This window comes from Tauraco erythrolophus, chromosome 7 (assembly GCF_009769465.1).
Source record: "Tauraco erythrolophus isolate bTauEry1 chromosome 7, bTauEry1.pri, whole genome shotgun sequence".
NCBI lineage: Eukaryota > Metazoa > Chordata > Aves > Musophagiformes > Musophagidae > Tauraco > Tauraco erythrolophus.
The window spans coordinates 53,509,598-53,530,432 of record NC_141471.1 but is presented as its reverse complement, the minus strand read 5'-3'; positions in this window follow the sequence as shown (position 1 = coordinate 53,530,432).

Here is a 20,835-nt window from a genome sequence, read left to right as displayed (position 1 = left end):
GAATATGTGTTGCCATGAAATCTCAAATTTTATTTTGAACAATGTTAGTGGAAAAACTGAATAAATAACAATATTTGGCTGGAAACCAAAAGCTTGCTACTCAAGAAGAATATTTTTGAAAGGAATGCTCTGAGAATTGTGTTCTTAGGAAAATCTTAAAACAAATACAGTGAGAAAATGTTGGCAGCTGGGAGATAATTAAAAGTCTATACTGGCATATAGTCAATATAAGTAATTTCATTTGTACTAAAGGTAAGAGGAGAGCTTTTAAAAAGATAGTAAATTATTTCTTATGGATGGCTGCATCACAAAATATGAAACCTGAACTTGTCCCTGTTAAAGCCAATGGCAAAGCTCCCACTGGCAGCTGTGAGTGCAGCTTTGAGAATGCGAGCTGTTACAACTGTGTGGAATTCCTTATATCATAGAATGGTTTGGATTGTAAGGGACCTCAAAGATCATCTAGTTCCAACCCCCTTGCCATGGCCAGGGACACCCTCCATTACACCAGGTTTCTCAAAGCCTCATCCAACCCAGCCTTGACCACTTCCAGGGATGGGGCAGCCACAACTTCTCTGGGCAACCTGTTCCAGTGCCTCACCACCCTCATTGTAAAAAATTTCTTCCTTATATCTAATCCAAATCTTCCCTATTTCAGTTTAAAGCCATTGTCCCTTGTCTTATCACTATATACTCTTGTAAAATGTCCCTCTCCAGCTTTCCTGTAGGCCCCCTTCAGGTACTGGAAGACTGCTATAAGATCACCCCGGAGCCTTCTCTTCTCCAGTTTGAACAGCCCCAACTCTCTCAGCCTGTCTTCATAGCAGAGGTGCTCCAGCCCTCGGATCATCTTCGCACCCCTCTTCTGGACTCGCTCCAGCAGCTCCATGTCCTTCTTGTATTGGGGACTCCAGAGCTTAATTTTGTTTGAAAGAAATGAATGCTCTAGTCTAAAGTCTGGCAAACTGAGTACTTGAAATGGCTGATACATTTTTACTTTTTAATCTGAAAAACTTTAATTGCCTCACCAAAATCATTCTTTGCAAATATTCACAGGCTCCAAAATGTAAAGAGGCAAAGTCCCAGAGAAAGAATTAAGATGAATGGAAGAGACCATAATGTGCTTAAACTCACTTTTTTCATCCTTTCAGTTTTGAACTGCAAACAGATTAGGAAAGGTTTTTGTGGTCTCTAACTTTTAGCACCTTCTGTTAAGCTCTCAGTGTAGCTCCTGATTTGCCTTTAGCAGCACCACTTGTCTCATGTTGAGGCTTACAAAGTAATATTCAGAAGGCAATCCTCAAGGATTCGGCACTCCGTCCTAGCTGGAAAGGCCATTTTGTGCCTATTGATTCTCTTATAAAAGAAAAAAGGAGCTGGATTTGTATATTGATTTTGTGTATATATGGCCCATGAGGTGGTTTTCTTTTTTTTTTTTCAAGACAACAACTGTGATTTAATGCCACTAAGATTTGATTTCTGTTCTAGAAGCTTCTTTAGTTTGTTGCATTTTGTTAGCAATGCAGCATTAATATTTTGTAGAAGTTGAGTCTTTCTAGTTATTGGCATGCACCCTGGCATGCACTATTATTCAGTGGAAGCAGAGATTCTATGGAACGTACCTCTCATTTTTATGTTCTCGTAGATGCTGCTGTGTTGATTACTCTGTGGCGCACGCTGTGAATTTGGACATTCTGCAGTATGTACCATGAGGAAAGTTATCCAACCCCATGTAAGCATGGGATTAAGTGATTGAGAAGAGAGAAAGAAACCTTACAAAAATGTTTGGAGAGCTAACAGACAATATTCCATTTCCTTAATTTGGTTGAAAAGCTTAACTTTAGTAAAAATATGAATTAATGTCAAAACAGAAGCTTTGTTGTCACAAATTTGTGCTCTGTAATGTATTTGAAACTGAGCCTTGAAACTGAGCGCATTGTTAAGGATGTTATTTCATGACTGTACCTTCATCTTTTGTAGAAAGTGAAAAATTCTGGATGTGTTTAGCTGTATGAGACATCAGCACGTTTCTATTTAACAAAACATTTGGTAAAAATATCGATTTGGTTTCAAAAGAGGTTTTTGACATTTCCTGGCAATGTCCTGTAATTAATGATGTGAAATCGTCTCCTGATGCTTGAACATCAAGAATAGGTTGTTAATGCTGTCAGAGTTTTTGTTACTGTTCCTTTTTTCTTAGTATAGTGTGGAATTTGTAACGCTTACAAAATGTGGGAAGAGTGCAAGTGGGTAAACATTATGTTACGACTAAATGAAAGTTTTCTAGAAACATTGAACTTCCAAAGGACAATGAAGACTAATCTTGTAAATGGGGCTGGTGATCTGTCTGACAATATTGCAGAATGCCTAATGAAAGCAATGTTTTCCTAAGTACTGTGGGAAAGTAGAGACTCATTGCCAGTGGTCATCTTGAGGCTAAACTGAAAAAGTTGCTGTAAAATGTGCAAAAACCGCCAAAGTGACTTAAAATTGTGAGTCCAAGTCCCGTTGGTTGTAATTCATTGTAAATGTAGCTAAATAGGTGGTGGAGTTGTTGACCTGAGGAATATAGAAGCTTTTACCTTTCTCAGTTTTTTCTATAGCCTGTACATACTTCCTGTTGAAAGAGTTCCCATGAATGATGGGGTGGCGCTGCTTACTTTTGTGGCAGACAATATCAGCAATGATCTGCCTATTTCCCAATCCCTTTGCTTGCAAAGGAGAAAGAAACATGCTTGCTGTTGACCTGGGGCCTTAGAGTCTGGGTCCAGATGTGTTGGAGTCTGTTTTTCATCTAGAGTGGTGTTGGCGCAGTTGTTCCCAAGATAAGGGATGAATTGTGGAGTTGGTGGTTGGGTAGTGAGAAGGTTCCTGGTTCTAGAGCAAGTTCTGGATCACTTCTTGGTTCTAGAGCAGGTTCTAGATCACTTCTTGGTTCTAGAGCCAGTGATACACCCTCATGGCTGAGTAGGCCAACAGATGCTACTGCACACTGCAAAATGTACTGCTGATATAGTAAGTCAGATAGAAATTGTCCCAGCATTAAAAAATATGTAAATTTGCTTTATGTTGTTCATCTTCAGATAATGAAAAGTGAAAATCAAGGTTTAGTTCTTCTGCAGATAAATGACAGTCAAGCATGAATCTAGATAACGTGGCAGAGTTCCAGATAATTCAGAAGTCAGTTTTAGCTTATGAAACACGCACTAAAATTTACCCCTGTTGCCTGCTCAGGAAAGCTAGAGCTGAGGGTAGATGGGAAAAAGAATAAAAAGGAGGCAGAAGGAAAATAAGGCTTGACAGGCTCTGACAGCATAAGGTTAAAATGACAACGAGATTTATGCTAATAAGTCTGTCATACGACACATACTCCCCTTCTGCCTTCTGTTAGAGTCTGTATTTACTCTTATGGCAGCATAAAATGTTGAGAGGGAAGGAAAGAGAAGCTTGGTATCATTTCCGCAAACCAAAACCATACATGAACATTTCTGTCATCCAAATAGCTTTACACTCTAGAAGAGGTTGCTACGTTTGCCATGCTGGATTTCGTGTTTCCCAACATTCAACCGGCTCTGCGCATGGAGGTAGATACTCAGTGCACACCACCAACAACAAAGGTGGATCTGTCCTCCGTGGGGTATTACGAGTCACAATACTTTCCTTGTGATACTGACAGCATTGCCTGAAGAAGGGGGTCTTTGATTTCGCCATCTTCTGTGATGAGATCCTGCCATGTCCTTCCTAGAGATCTCTTGTACTGCAGTGAACTGTTTGGGCCATACAGTCACAAAACGCCGAATTCTGGGTTGCATCACTATCCGTCTGTTGTTACGTAGGCAAGCCTGTGCATCTTGAAGTTCCTTTACTGTCACATGTTTGTCCAGTGGAAGTTTTCAGTCAGAACATTATCTGCATATCACAACAACAGAGTTTAAAGAAGGAGATGGGGAGTGTTTTGGTTTTTTGCATGCAAGGCCCCATCTTTATCTGTTTAAATCAATCAATCAGTCAGTCAATCCTGTTTTGATCTTTGAAAGCAGGTGGCTTATTTACGTTCAACAATCTCAATTACTCTGAGGGGGTTTTAAAGTGTTGACAGAGCTATTGATAAAAGAGGCAGCCTTCACTGAGAAAAGGTAACTGAAGCAGGAATAAGCAGGCCTATTCAGGCTGCTGCTTTTGTAACTCAAGCTTTCTGCCTTGGCTCAATGATTTCATCGAGAGTAAGTCATTAAGGGAGAGTCCCATGTCGTACATTGTTTGTTCAGGAACCAGGTGCGGCACGTGTTCATAATTTTGAAGTGCTGATATTCTGCAATTTCTGCAGCGTAGGTGAAATCTGCCACAAAACAAACCTCACTGTCCAACTCTTTTTTTTTTTTTTTTTCTGCTAGTCAGTAAGGTGCCTTTCTGCTCAGCTAGAGTTCTCTGGAAGAGCTGACTCTCTAAAGGCACATCACACAGAAAAAATTATTAGATTAACATTCCAATTTTGCTGGATATAGATATTCATGGTCTTTGTACTCATTTTCTGTTTCCTTATCAAACATGAGTGAGCAATCATATCAAGTCAGTGAAAATGGCTTTTTCGTGGAAAGTGGAACAATTACCCTCCGACATTTTAGTGATAAATAATCAGAGTCATCAATGGCAATCAGTAGCGATAAATAATCAAATATTCTCAGTTTCTAATTGTCTACATCTTATAATTAGTATTGACAAAGCTGGCATCTATCTCCAGCTAACACAAAATTAATATGGGCTCCAGAAGTCAAATAGTTCGTTTCTGGCAATTAGTCAATTAGGAGTCCCACCACAATAGCATATAGCACATATTTGTGGAGTTATTGCCAAGAATAATTTCCTCTTGTTTATAGTATACAACTTCATAATTAAAAAGCACACAGAGATGTTCAGTTATTAACTACTTTCTTCTAGACCAGAAATATCTACACAAGGGAAATGAAAGCTTCACAGCACCAGGTGAAATGAGTGTGCAGGGGAGGAAGCATATGAGACAGCCTTGTGGTAAGGCCAAGGTGCAGTGGTTGTTAGTCGGCCCTAGGATCTCAGCATCCTTCGGGAGCCACGTCCACCTCTATGCTCCTCAGTAGCATGAGATGTCCTCAGCATGGGATGGATGGGGTTAGGAATGAGGAAACCTGAGCAAAGTTGTATACCAAGGGCAGCCACACACCACTTGTGACTTGTTTCACAGCACATTTTGCTGCACTTGCCTTCAGTTTTCCTATCTCTAAAGCGGAGAAAAGTGCTACTTTTATCTTAAAAAAAAATAGACGCCTTTAAGAAAAAAAGAGAAAGCATCAACCTTTACTACTAAGTATTGCTATTAGTTATTAAGAAGTTTGACTTCTGAAAAACTCTATGCGTATGGTACATTATAAATTGTAGAAAATGTAAGAATGCCTGCTTTAATCTTGTGAGTATTTATTTATACTGGTATTTGAGATTTTCTGAATGAAATCAGCTTGTAAGAGACGCACAATTGGATGACCATCTTTCTAATATTTACAGTCACCAGGATATCTTAGAAATACCTTTGCTAAGGATGATTGCACCTTGCACTAGCTGCAGGGTTTTGAAAAATATTAAAGAAGCAGTATTGAAAAGAGGATTGTGTCCTCAGCATTTTGTTGCTTTACTGTGGGGTGTGACAGCTTAAGGGTTTAGCGTTTCTAGGAATGTACCAGAAGAGTCTGCCTAATTCCACAGTAAATCACCTTATACGGGGGGTATCAGGTATCTTTATCTCTGCCCTTATGATGATCTCACTCTGTACCAGTCTGACATGCTATTGAACTAAATACTTCTTTCACTTACACTTTGGCAAAACATCTCTTGATTGTTTTGTTTCTTTTTCGATTTTACTCACAAATGTAGATATACATGTTCAATATGTGCCCTGTGTTAAGAACAGTATCACAACACACTGCGGAACATTTAAACTTAGTTAGGAGGTAAACATGTATTTTAAATGACCTAAAAAGGATCATTTAAAGTGAGTAAGCATATCTTCTAGGTACTTTTATAACTATTTCTAGAAAGGTGGTATAATCAAGTGCATTAACCACAGAAACTTAAGCACAAATTCCATTGGGCTACCAAAGTGTGTACAATTAAAGATCTGCTAACATTTTGCAAAATGTGGAGCTGAAGGACAAATGGTCTGAAGCCTGTATTTTTATGCTCGTTATGCCTGCTTAGTGTCTGTTTGGAAGGATGTTTGTTGCAGGTGCTCAATGAAGCTAAGCAATACCCTAAATACTTAGATATTGTGGGAATCTTTAGATTTTTTTTTTTAATGTAGGACTCTAGAAAGTTTCTTGAAAATTTTAAGTCAACCAAAATACCTGCTTATCTACCACAATCCTATTACCCCAGCAGCTGAGGTATCTAAGATTCAGTTAAGATATCTAACTACTCAAATCTTTGAATAGTTTTATCACAGTTGTGATATCCATGGGCAAGAAAAACTTTTATACCTCTTTATAATTGGAGGAGCCAAAGTGCAGAGACAAAAGGCCTAAGTTTTGAGACTGCTGACATGTTGAATGTATGTGAGAAGAGATGAGACTAAGGTCTTTCAAGCTTTAAGTAAGCACTGAATTTCCTTGCCTGGGCTTTAAGCAGGTCTTCTTTGAGTACTGCCATTATTTTCATCAACACTTCTGCGATATGTAAAGGGGAAAGTGCCATGAAGCCTTTTATCACTGTTTTTTGTGTATATCTGTTTTGCTTTATCAAACCCATGCAGATTATACAGGTAACTACACAGTCTGTAACTGGTAAGGAGTCGAAACCTTTTTAAGTAGAGTACATCATATTGTCACAGGCTTACGTGATTTACGTTATGAATGATGAGTATGACCATGCAGAATCCTTTGAACACTAGCTATTGAAGTAAACATCGTGCAAGTAATGCCTCAAAGTCAGAGAACACTGCCTGCAAATTTTCTAGGCCTTGAGAGAGTTGTGCATTTTTAATCTAAATCAAAGAAGGTTGTAATAGAATCATCAAATCATAGAATGGTTAGGGTTGGAAGGGACCTCAAAGATCATCTAGTTCCAACCCCCCTGCCATGGGCAGGGAACTTCTTGGGCAGCCCTGCCCTGGTGCTCGGGAGTGGGAGGCTGGGAGAGCACGAGGGACACATTGCCTCTTGCAGCACTTAGCTAAAGGGAAATCATGGTGCTCTCCGAGAAATTCTCCCCTTTGGCTTTCCCACACTGCCAAGACAGTGATGGAAAGCATACCCCGCAGTCGGTTGCTCTTTGGTCATGAAATACACACATCCTGGCAAGCACAACAACGTTTATTGGGTGCAGAAAAGGCAGATGCCGAGGGGACGCAGCTGCACCGTGCTAATTGTGTGGTTCCGGAGCAGCAGCAGGGCCAGCTGTGCGCTCTCCTGCACCTGACGGTGTTGGCTCTCAAGAAGTGGTGGGTGCAGGAGCCTGCTGGGAGGTGGTGTTGGAGGGCCCCGGAGCAGTGCCCGGCCTCAGTCCACAGTTGGTCGGGCCCCGGAGCCTCTCCCTGCCTTTATTGGCGACGGGGTCCTGGAGCTGCTCCCCACCTCTGCCTGCGGGCAGACCCCAGAGCTGCTCCCTGCCTCTGCCTGCAGGTGGAACCTGGAGCTGCTCCCCACCTTTGTCTGTGGGCAGATCCCGGAGATGCTCCCTGCCTCCGTCTGCGGACAGATCCCAGAGATGCTCCCTGCCTCCATCTGCGGGCAGATCCCGGAGATGCTCCCTGCCTCCATCTGCGGGCAGATCCCGGAGATGCTCCCTGCCTCCATCTGCGGGCAGATCCCGGAGATGCTCCCTGCCTCGGTCTGCGGGCAGATCCTGGAGATGCTCCCTGCCTCGGTCTGCGGGCAGATCCCGGAGATGCTCCCTGCCTCGGTCTGCGGGCAGATCCCGGAGATGCTCCCTGCCTTTGTCTGTGGGCAGATCCCGGAGATGCTCCCTGCCTCGGTCTGCGGGCAGATCCCGGAGATGCTCCCTGCCTTTGTCTGTGGGCAGATCCCGGAGATGCTCCCTGCCTCTGTCTGTGGGCAGATCCTGGAGATGCTCCCTGCCTCTGCCTGCGGGCAGAACCCGGAGCTGCGCCTGGCCTGTTTTCACGATCGGGCTGCTGAAGCCCACTCCTGCCAGCCAAGGAGTGTTTGTCCATGAGCCGACTGCGCAGGCTGTAGCGTGGCTGTGGGGACTGGCTGCGGGTCCTCTCCATGGCCAGGTAGGGGCCTGGAGCAGCTCTCCGCCTCTGCCTGCGATCAGGCCCTGGAGCTGCTCCCTGCCTCTGCACACGGTCGTGCTCCGCAGCTGTGCCCAGCCTCGCTTCACGGTCGTTCTGCTCAGTCCCACTTCTGCCGGCCAAGTAGTGTCTGTCCATGGGCCGACTGCGCAGATCATAGTGTCGGTGCAGGGACCGGCTGCGGGCCCTCTCCGTGGCCAGGCAGGGGCTTGGAGCAGCTCTCCGCCTCTGCCTACAGCCAGGCCCCGGAGCTGCTCCCTGCCTCTCTCCACGGTCGGTTCCGGGAGCTGCTCCCTGCCTCTCTCCACGGTCGATTCTGGGAGCTGCTCCCTGCCTCTGCGCATGGTCGTGCTCCGCAGCTGTGCCCAGCCTCGCTTCACAGTCGTGCTGCTCAGTCCCACTTCTGCTGGCTAAGGAGTGTCTGTCCATGGGCCGACTGCGCAGGTCATAGCGTCGGTGTGGGGACCGGCTGCGGGCCCTCTCTGTGGCCGTTCCCCTGCGCAGGCGGGCGGGCGAGCCGAGAAGGGGCTCCTCATGCGTGGTGTCCCATCGCACAGAGTGCAGCAGCATCTCGCAAGGCTGCTGGCAGAGTGGGCAGTGCTGGAAACTCTTGGTCCACTCCCGGATGCAGACAAAGCAAAAGACGTGCATGCAGTACACCACATAAGCCGCATTTTGAATGCTTCCCAGGCAGATGGGGCACCAGGAGCCTGCTGCTCCCTCTGCCTGGGGCCGCTGGCTGCTGCTGCCGTCCCTCGCAGCAGAGCTGCTTTCCCCCATGGCTTCCTCATTGCCCGACATCGTGTCCTGCCAAGAGAGAAGTGCAGAGTGATGGAGCACGTCTGACAGGGAATTTGCTCTCAGCCCACTGCAGGATGCATGGGTAGCAGAACTGGTGAAGGCACGGCATCGCAGAGCTGGCCTCCTCCCAGCTGTTCAGGGACATGGGATGGCACTTCTCCAGCTCTGTGGCCAGGCTCTCCACGTGCTGCAGTGGGCTGGAGGGAGCTGGGGATGTCAAGCTGCTCCCTTTCACTGGCACTGCAGCAACGGATGTTGCACAAGAATGGGAAGAGAGGCCACAATCTGGACAGAGGTGGAAGAAATACCCAGATCCCTCAAGAAGGACACCCTCCCAGCTCCCCGGCGTGAGGTTGCCCCACACAGCTCACCTCTGTTACTGCAAGTGTGCCGCCTGCCTGTCCTGGCTGCCTGAACGTGGCAGGTCCAGGGAAAATCCTTGGGAAATGGCTCTGGGGTTGGGCACTGAGAGTTGCAGCAAACAACTTCCCGAGCACAACACCAGCACCAAAGGCCTCACTCCCCACTCCAAACCTCGCGACCTTGCTCAGCTGGAGTGTGGGCGCAAAGTGGCTGGGTGAGACTCGGTGCCCAAATATAAGCAGCGAGGGATGCGTGGTAACGATCTGTTGCTAGGTGATGTCACAATGCATTGCTGAGGGACGTCACAAAAGGCCACCCTGGCCCATGGCGCTTGGCGGCACTGCAATGGGGTAAGAGAGTACATTGAGGGAACTTTAATGAGAAAGAACCTAACAGAGATCTTGAATTAACACATACTATGGGGTCTGATGTTACTCTTCCCTGTAAGATTATTGTTTTGTTTTAATAAAAGGACAATTTGAGATTCTTACTTCAAATCAGTCTGTCTATACCTGCATCATTCACAAACTTTAATTTCCATGTCCTAGAGGACTATTTCCATTTTCCTGGTGGGATTCGGATGAAGTCCAACAAGTCCTCTCTGCCTCTCTTGACCAGGAGTATTTAACTGTCAGCTCTACTTTAACAAGGCAAGGTGTTAGGGAGAAACTTAGGGAAAATATTTGAACTGCTGCAATCTTTTGATATTTTATTTTATGGATGAAATTAAATTTGTTTAAAAACAAAGTAGATGGTCAGAATTGACCTTTTTCCCTTCCTAAATGAAATAGGGTAGTGGGGTCTCCGCAATGACTCTTGGAAGTTTCTTACATAAAGACGAAATCCTGACCTTGCATTGTCACGCTGTTAAGTCACTGACACAAAAATGTATGTCCAGAAAGCATCGTGTCAGTACTGTTGCATTTGTTAAAACCAAAAGTAATTGGCTAAAGCATAGGCTAATACACAAGCTGATGAAGACTAAAGCTGAGCATGCATTTGTTTTTGTAGGATGAACAGAAGAACTTCTCTTTTTATCTTCTCGAACAGTAATTAATCTATTAGTTTTTATTATGATAATTACTATAGTTAAAGGCAAGTGAGTTAAACAAGTTCTGTCTGGCTTTATCCCAAACCCTTGATCTGACTCTGCTCCCTGGCCCTGGACAAATACGAGCTAAGGACAAGAAGAGCCAAGACAAAAATATTCAGACATTCTGCTCATAGTCATAGAAAAGCATAGTCGTGCACCACACTCAGGACAATACTGTCCTCAAAGGTCTCAAATCTACTCCAACTATTTTAATCTAACTGGCAGAACTGTTCCCCAGCCCCCTGTGGTCTGCACTGTAAGCGTGACATACTCTGTATGGTAGCCTGATGGTATTGAAACATTAATTGCCCAGTGGTATTTTAACTACAACAAGAGACGTGGGACGCTATTCCTGTACTGTGGATCCAGCTGCTATCAATGAAGCTAATTATCGATTAAGGTGAAGGCCCTACCTACAAAAGGCGGGTCATTTCCTCCTGGCTGTGGGAGATGTGACAATCTGCTGCAGAGCTGCAGCTTGAAGCCCTCTTTTGGTGAGTGACATCTGGTGACCCTGATGTGATAATTAAGAGACCCCGAAGGAGACCCTGCCAGTGCCAGAAGATCCAGAGCTGGAGCCAGAGCAAGAATTCCTTTGTCAAAGAAGGTAAAGCTACCCTGAAAGAGGGAAGTAAGAATTCTAGTTAACCCTGAAAGAGAGAAGTGAGAATTCTATTTAATTTGGTCTCTATTCACCATGAAGTTCTAAAAACTAGTAAAGGGAAACAAAAAGGGGGAATTGTGGATCCAGCTGCTATCAATGAAGTTAATTATTGATTAAGGTGAAGGCCCTTCCTACAAAAGGTGGGTCATTTTCTCCTGCTTGTGAGAGATGTAACAACCTGCTTTGGAGCTGCAGTCTGAAGCCTTCTTCTGGTGAGTGGCACTGTATAACAGATATTGATGCTTTCAGACCCCTGTTTCATGACCTTTGTCTGGCAGGAGGTACAGCTCAAAGCATTTCTTCCAAAATCAATTTGCCCCTTATCTAAGGAACATCCCATTTTCACCTTCTCAACTTTTGGGTTGTTTGCTCCTCCTAGTACTATCTAAGCAACTTTTTTATTTAGAAAGAAAGGAAGCTAAAAAAAAAATGAAGTATTTCTGCCTTTGTTAAGTTTTTTTTTCTTTATATCTAGAACTTTCTTAATAATGATGTGTTAACAGGTGTGACCTCTGTATTCTCTGCTGATACTTGTCCCCTCCTCAGTTGTGACTCAGCTGTACTTTGCTGCTGGGCCAGACAAGTATCTCTCTGCCAGGAGGACCACCTTACCTGGCAGAGAGATGGTCAGGCAAACAGCAGAGCTGGTGTTAGGGCAGAAGTATCCTGGGGGAACTGATGAGGAAGGAGATGGGGCAGGCAGTTGTGCAGGCTGTGGGGCTTTTCAGCAATGCATGGAGACACTTTCAAGTCATTATCAAGAGAATGTCTCTTTGAGACAGAGAAATATTTTGCCCCTTTGATAAAGTAAGAACTTGAGGTACGAAAGTAAGACTAGTCTCCTGAGTTTCACTGAGTACTGCCTTCCATTTCAGAATACCAGCAGAATAGCTCAGCTTTCCAGTATTCCCAGTTTAGCACCCCTGTATAGCTTCATGAACACTAATGAGAACTTACCAACTCTGGTTTTCTTCCATCTGGGAACAGGAATTCAACTATGCCAAATCAACGTTACATTTGTTATCAGCTGATCTCATACATTCATTAAAATAAAATAATATTTATGTTTCCTTACAGGTCCCTGTAAGTTGAAGACCCACATAAAATATTGCTAGTGCTTTACTGTCATTGACCCAAAAGTCTCTCAGATGTTAAAGGAGTTATATTCAAAAATCTTGAAAAATAACTGACTCTCTTTCTCAGTTTTGTGCTGACAGCCTCTCCTTAGCTGACTTTTTTTCTTTGGAGGTCACTATGGGGATAAGTTGACATGTTTTTACGTCTTAAAGAACTGTAGATGGTGGAATGGTAAGCTTGTTCTCTCCCATGCCTTGTCCTTCTTGAGGAGGTCATAGCACAGAGTGCAGGCGGTTGAGATTCCATGTGCAGGAATCCCCTGTACTCTGCTGATTTTTTATTTTTTTTTTTCTATTTCAGAAATATATTCCCCTGCAAATTCTTAGAACATGTAGAACCATGGTAAGTATTGAAAACAATTTTCATAATGAGAATTGTTTAATATACTCTACTTGTTAGATCAAATCCTTCTCTAGCTTTACTCACATGTGTCCACATGAGCAAATGAGATATCTTGTAGTCATTTTTATAATACAGTCATCAACACAAAATGAGACAGTAATATTGAAATCTCAAGGTTACATGACTTTTAATGTATTCACTGCTGTTTAAGTTCGGTTACAAATCATATCCAGAGAGGAAGCAAAATGGTGTATGGAAATATCAGGATCTAGAACTTATTTTTTAGGGTATTAAATTTTAGTTTTGTTCGTAGTTATTTTTGTGTGTTGTTTTTCCCATAAAGTCCACTGCAAAGCATGTGGATCTGAACGCAACATAGAAACCCAGGATTTTAGCTACAGATGAGTTAATCTGCAATTCTGTAAACTGCCTGTTAAATATTAATTGAGTCAACTGATGTGTGCTTGAATGTATTTCCTATCAGCAAACATTCCAGCCTCTAGTAAATGAAGATGAGCTAATGAATGAATTGCATATATGAACACACATGGAGTGTTGTGTACAGCAAAAGTGGGAAGTAATACATTAATATTAGAGCAGGATGAGAATTGTTCTTGATTTATATTTGCAGAATGTGGAATGATACCTCGTATATATGGCATTGGATTTAAAATTATCACCTTGAAGTATAAAATGAGATCTATCAGAAAACAGATGAATTACACCTTGCATGGAGGTTATATGGCGGAAGGGGATATTTGTTGGTTGGCAATCACACAGTACAAACTGTTGTTGTGGCAAATGAGCCCCAGCAGTTTTAAGGGTCTTGCTGCTTGTTCTGATACTGTGTGCTAAGCATCCTTACAGTTAGTTGGCTGTGGATTATGTTGCTCACCACAGGTAATGATTATCTATAGCTATAAAACCCTCAGTACATCAGAAGGCTCTAAATAGCTTTCTGCAAAGGACACCTGAAGGAACTGTCTGTTATTAAAAGAAAATTTTAGCCTGATTAATCTTCTAAAAATCCCAAAGCCTTTCAAAGAGATTCATAGGAAATATGTACCCCAGTGACATTCTGTATCTTATTCCTCCCATCTATTTGTAGTTGCTAATCTTTGAAAAACAGTGTTTTGGTAAGGTCTGAATACACATCCTGAAGCTCAGAACTTGGGGAATTTTAATAAAGTAAAAATAAGTTGCTTTTTTTTTCTATTCTCAGGAACTCTTACTGAAGTATATTTGTATACGAACCTTCTGCTGTCAGTTCTAATTTATTTATGAGGCCAAGACTTTAAAAAGAACAGATGCTGGGTATTCATGCACAGCCATTTCAGGCCAGCTCTTGTACATCCCGCAAGCGGACACTTAACATTCAGAAATCAGACTGGCAGGTTCAAATACAGGAAACTTCAGATTTGTCCATGTGGTTGTACAGAAATACTAGTTAACATTTTGTGGCAGTGGAATGAACATAAAATGTGTTATGGACTGTACTATATATGGTTAAGATCACACATATTCTGAATGAAGTGTAAATCTTTTTGGCAAACTTGGGCCTTAGCCAGTTTAAAGCTGTTGGGCGTTTCTAAGAATGCTTTTTTTTTTCCTTTCTTCCTTATTCTGCACATCGATGGCACTCAAAAAGTGTATCTTTTCAGTTACCAGCCATTTTAAGCAACTTTTAAATTGCCCTAAAGTACTCTCTCCACTGTCTTCACCACGATGAGGACTGCAGTGCCAAGTCACTGTTGCTGCTGTGGCTGGAGTCTCACAAAAATCATGATTTGTGTTCTAAGTATAAAATATACAGTAGAAGTACAAGAAGACTTCTGGGCAAGGTAAGAGGACTGTTATGATGTCTGCTGCCAACATGCCTGGTGTCTGTGCAGGAGAAAAAGTTCCAGTCTACAAATATGATCTGAACTGGGAAGATCGGTTCATCTGTGTCAAGTTTGGGGGAAAGAAACACAATACAGTTTCCAGCTAAAGTCTTAGATCTAACTCTTTTTTTTTTTTTTTGAGAAGAAAGGCCCTTAGAGGGCAGTGGACAGATATAGCAGCCAGTCAAGACCAAAGAAACAATGGAAAGCTAAAGAGACTATATTTAGCCACCTGTCATGCAATTCTGAGTGTATATAGTCATACTACTGTGTGTAGCTGTGCAGAAAAGGTTATAAGAGACTCTCCAGTAAATTAAAATGGTTTGGGGGAAGACAGAGAGAGATAACGCTATCTTTCTGCCTGTCAGCCTTCAGTATACCTTGCATGACTGACCTCATATGCTGGAAGAAATGGAATGAAATCAGACTGCCAAATGTATTTGGAATTGCAACGTTCATATAAAAGGCTCAGCTCAGTTGTGTCCCAGTGAGGGACTCCTCAGTGTTATTCTGTGTTGATCACAGATGCAGTTTGCCCCCCTTGATGATCCAGAGAGACATTGACTTTTTCTTTTTTTATCAGTTTGATGAGTTTCAGATTTTAAATGCTGTTTTAGAGATGTCTTTTGCTTTTTTTATTTGGAATCTTGCTACTCTTCTAAATTGTAGCAGAGGTAGTTTTTTTTTTCCCATTATTGGTTGTATTAAAATGAACAATCAGCTGTTGGACAAGAAGCTAATTTTTCAAGCATATGCATTTCAAGTGACCACATTCAGCATCAAAGCTGTGTTACTTTCTCTGCAAACTTGCAGGGCCTTTGATACACAACTCTTACTTGCTTTCACATTTTTATCACAGATTGTGTCAGATCACAATTGAAAGGAATAGTATGTTTAACTATGCAGAGCAGGTCTCATTTTCTCTTAGGACAATGCAAAGCAAACACTAATAATGTTGCAGAACATACTTAACTAGCACTTTTGCTCCTTCCATAAATATGAAATTAGACTTCACTGCTAAGAAAGGATGTTAGAAATAGCCCAGATTTTCACTCTGTCTGGCTAACGTCCCACAAATTCCATTTAGTTGCACACTCTCCACAATAATAAGTCATCTCATTCTCGTCTGCTCTTAGACCTTCTTAACCCTAGTCTAGTCAGCTTCAGTTCTGTGGGGTTATTTGACAGCCGGGTAACAGCTGGCGTAACAATACGAAAATGATGTTGTAGCCCTCACCCTTGAGTTTAAGAATACATGATGCCATGAAATGCATATGCAGAATCTGGCCCATGAACTCAAATATTGGTAGCTGATAAACATCAGCAAATTTTCTGGTAAATTCTTAGCAATTAAGTGGTAGCCACTTCACATGTTGGAAGTAATGTGAAATGAACCATTGCTTGGGATGTATAATCTCAGATTGCCAGGTAATACAGTTTTAAAAAAATGAATAAATTGTTGTCTACTTTGAATTTTAAACTCCATTTTACCTCATAACATTTTCCTATTTATCTTTGAATATGAAGAATGTCAAAAGGGCTTATCTGTCAGTTATAAAAAAAAAAAAATCATCTTTTGAGAATCACTAATAGTCAAAGATAACCACAAGCACAAAAGGAAGGCAAGGGAGTAAACTGAGAGTGTCTCTGCTATCATAAGATGAACTGGACTAGGAAGCCATGATAGTCTTTTGTTAATCCCCCCCATTATACATAATTATTTCTCCTATTTAGGAAACTATGAATTCTCTTTATTATAATTAAGCTAGATGTTGGAGAAGTATCTCATCAGGCATCTCTAATAGGTGGCAATATTGTAACATTTATGATATGGAGCTGCATAGCACCCAAATCAAAACATGTTTGATGGTGTAAATCAAGGCAATTTTTTCCTCCATGGGCATTATTGTTGCCAAAGATGTGCAATGTTAAAATGCTCTCAGTGCTATAGTTAATATAGAAAAAGCCTCTTGTTGCTTTAGTTACAAAATCCAAAACCAGTAATGCCAAGGGTATCCAAGGTATCTCTACATTAGTGTTTTGTCTTTGCTTGCATGTTTGCTTTTGAAACAAACCTCCTGATCATCCTCACCCACCGTGCTTTCTTCCACATGGCAGAGCAGTCTCAGGGCACATGCACTGTCTTTCTTTGGCGTGAAACCTAACGCCCTCCAAACACCAACGTGTGTTGAGTGAATGAGACCACAATACATAAGTCCTAAATAATCCTTCCCTCTCCACATCCAAAAGTGTGTCTGTATTGGTCTTGCACTGAGAAGGGTGGTTTGACCTGGAGAAAGATCCAGGGCTGCCTATTACCTGTTGCACTGGCTCATTGAATAATATAATTGTAACTTTATAATGATATAATCATTTAATAGTTATTATTACAATAATTCCTCAGTCACATTGGGGAAACGCTTTGCACTTATCTTATTTTTCCCAATGCATAATAGTTGCAAATTTTTTTTGTCTTCTGCAGTGCATGCAGGAAGACAAAAACTGGTCTCTTCTCCCTCACAGAATCCCACATATTCAAGTGTCTGTGTTCTTTTCCTACGATTTTCATTACCTTGTATCTGAGCACCGGGTGACTGAATTGTCATCTTCCTGTGCCTTGTTTAAACACCAAAACCCTAGAATTTTCAGATGATGAAAGGAGTCACAGAGAAGAGTTCAGTCTAGAACTGCAAGGGATTCAGTGTGAGACTCTCTTGCTGGAATTTGGTAAGTTATAGCAAAAAGTTTCGAGCGAACCCAACAAGAAGTATTTTATTAAAACAGACAGTTTGACATTTGGGATTTTAAGAAAAGTTCTTGCCAGGTTTTGTTTGACCTTCACAAAAGTGCTCCCTGCCTCTGCAGGTGTATTCTGCTGGAAAAGAGTTTCCTTCTTCCAGATTCCACCAAACTTTCTTCTATTGCAGTGAAACCTGAACAGAGATCAGAGGAGAACCTGTAAGCGGCAGATATTAGCTCAATCTCTTAAAATAACTATGAAATTCTAGAAGCCCAGATGCAGAAGTTGTATGCCTTCCCTCTGTTATGACTTACTGATAGAAGAAATACATAATGATACTTACTTGGCTCTCAAGACATAATACTAATCTTGAAACATGAGAAAATAGAATTTCCCAAGCTGCTGTAGGTAACTCAGTGTGGCTATCCTTTAAAGCAAAATCTACTAGCTCTTTAACAGTTAATTTACAGGAACAAGGGAGAGGAATAGTCATGCTGGGTATATATCAGCTTATATATATTCTGTTATCAAAGCTGATAGTTTATGTCACATTAGAGTCAAGCCTTTTAAGACTGTAATGGTGAAGTGTGTAGTGGCTTGTTTGCAATTATTTTAAAACAAACGTAATTATTTAAGCTAGTTTTGATACAGTGTTAGGAGTTGAAGGAGAAACAAAAATCACACATTTACAGACAACAGCTAGCTTTTTTAGTGGAATGACAGCTCTTAACTGCAAAACTTTTCAGCTAGTTGATTGATCTGTGAAGCTCCTTTTAAATCAATAGAACTACACTGATTTACAGAGATATGGTCATGTATCTTCCTCATCTCCTTACACAGATATTTTCCTCCTCCCTCTGCATTTATCTTGACAGATTTGTGTCTGTATGCTTAAAGCAGCATTTCCTTACGTGCCTTTCTTCACAATCCCTTACCTGTAATCTGCTCCTCTGTGGTTTATGACCATAGTGGTTCTCTGACAAAGTTCATTAAGTGGTATTTCCTTTGTACTTGAGTAGAAGTTCTCATTGAGAGGCTTTTTGCTTGGAGATGTAGTGTCACAACTTCAGAGTTTAATTATATCACTCTTTGTCTCCAATTGCCTTGGGAGCGACTACTTGATAATAAAACACTTGGAAAGTTACCCTAAATCAATATTCTTGCTGCGAGCTGCAACAGTGACTCTCTAATAGACACATGCTAGTGGTGAAGACCAAATTATCTCCTTCATGAGTAAGTCACTTGTTTGCCAAAGGGCTTTGATCTCTGATCTGTGTTTAGGCAGATCTGTGCACTTGTTTGTCTGCAGAAAGTAACTTTACTCCTCCACCCACCTCTCACTGTAGCACAGGTAGACATCTGAGCTGTTAAACTCTCAGTTCCCCTGAGAAGTGTTGATATTACACCTAGACAGCAAGTCTGACATGGTGTAAAATTTTTGTAGCACATCAAACAATGTTTCTGTTTGTTTTAGTGCTTTTGGAACAAATACATGAGCTATTTCTACTTGTGAACAAAGTACAAACTTGAGACAGAAGCAGAATAGCCATTCTGTGTGTTTTCACTGTTCATTGTAAGCCAAAATGTTGAGAGTACTTATTGCATGTCAAAGTAGTCTTTCAAGTCCCTGTGGAGTAAAAGATTGCTGAGCATAAAGAATTAAAAAATGTTTTTTTGGAGTAGGTTGAAATGCAACTAGCTAGCAAAGACAGTCTGGATTGAAAATCAAATAATGTTTCTAGATATGAGTGAGAAAACAGGAGAGTAGATAAAACAAAAAAAGGGAAATATTATTGTTGCCAAGGTGATGATTCTCCTTAGAGCCAACAATTTGTGACTCGTGCTTGCGGTCTTGGAATATTATTGGGCTTGAAGCATAATGAGATGAGCTTAGCATAAACATTTTGGGAGGATTTTTTTTGTCTTCCTGTATATCTGTAAGAGCTGTAAGATCTTATGTACAGAGTTGGGGATAAAGGAATCCTTGGCCCTAGCTAACAGAGCTTCACTTGCCTTGAATCAGCTGGTGCCAATTCCTCTTCAACAGACAATTCAACTGACTATCCCAATAGACAGCTAAGTTGGAACTAAAATAAATAAATAAAATAAAAGAGAGCAAGAAAATAAGATTTCATTGTTGTTGTTTATTGAATTGAACAGTATGAGAACTAAAATATTTGCTAGGATGGGACCATGCAACCAAGACAGAGGGGCTGGAATGAAAGAGGACTAGGGAAGAGATAAATGTTTGTCTAATTCAATCCCTGCACAAGAGTAGTACTTCTTTGTTCTTCAGGTCTACTCGGAAATCAAAACTCATCTTTTTTAAACAGGCAAGTTATCTCAGAACTTTTGTTGTTTAAACTTATTTGATCTACAACTGGATGTAGAGTAAGTCTAGCTCTCATGGTGAACCAGTTCAACTCATTGACCAAGCAGAAAATTATCTGTAGGATTTGGAGCCTTTTTTCCTGTATTAGTTTTCATATAATTAGCTTTTAGTTAGTGAGTTATTTTGGTTCATGGGCAGATCCAAGGAATACCAGAGCTGGTACACAGTAAGCAGTATTTAATTCTCTACAACAGTAGAAATGGAGAAATAGGTATCATACTATCTCACTGTCTTATACAAGTACAAACTTTTCTTTTTGCTCCTCATTTCCATACAACGGATGTTTGATAACTCTGCTTTATAAAATTTAGTTGAAAGGCTTCAGAGGATGTAAGGATTGTAATGCTGTAATGGAATCTTGGGTGAAATAAGCCTGTGCGACATGCTGTTTGTTCTGGTGCAAGCCTAACCTGGATGTTATAACAATTCTTTTCTATTTTTAACTGCTATTATTCTGTAGTGTGGAGAAGTCAAATGCTAAAGTAAATCCAGCAACAACTACAAAATGATAAATTGACTGACAAATTGTGTGATAATTTGAGGAATACAAATATTGAAGCCATGTTTCATTTTTATTCAGGTCATGTTTCTGACCTTATCATGTACATTTATTTATCTATTTATTTATTCATTCATTTATTAAAGTGTGGATATAAAGTATCCCCATACAAAGGAAAGTCTCACTAATGATTAGAGAAAGAGTGGAAAGAAGCAGCTAACGCCTGACAGCTCACTTAGAAAGTTCTTAATGAAACTAGAACAAACTTTTCAGGATGTCTTAGCAAAGTTCAGGGAAAAAGCTAGGCAAGAGGTAAAGACAGCCTATTATGCAGGATCAGCGTAACCTTGCTACCCCAAAGATAACAAAATAGAAATCTGAGCACAGTGTATGGTCTTTCTAGAACATGCTGTATGTGCTCTGCTTCTCATAACGTGAGCCATCTGCCTATCTGAGTAAGCTGAGTCTCAATAGTTGAAATGGTGAGAAATAACAAGAGAGAGAGAAAGGTGCTAATATGTATTGCTTAATTTGTCAAACTTCAGAACTGATTTAATTGGACAAATACTTGATTTAGGATTTGTCTCTTTTTTTAGTTTGGAGGAGGATTGATAAAAGATCCTTGAAGATTATTTACAAAAAAATA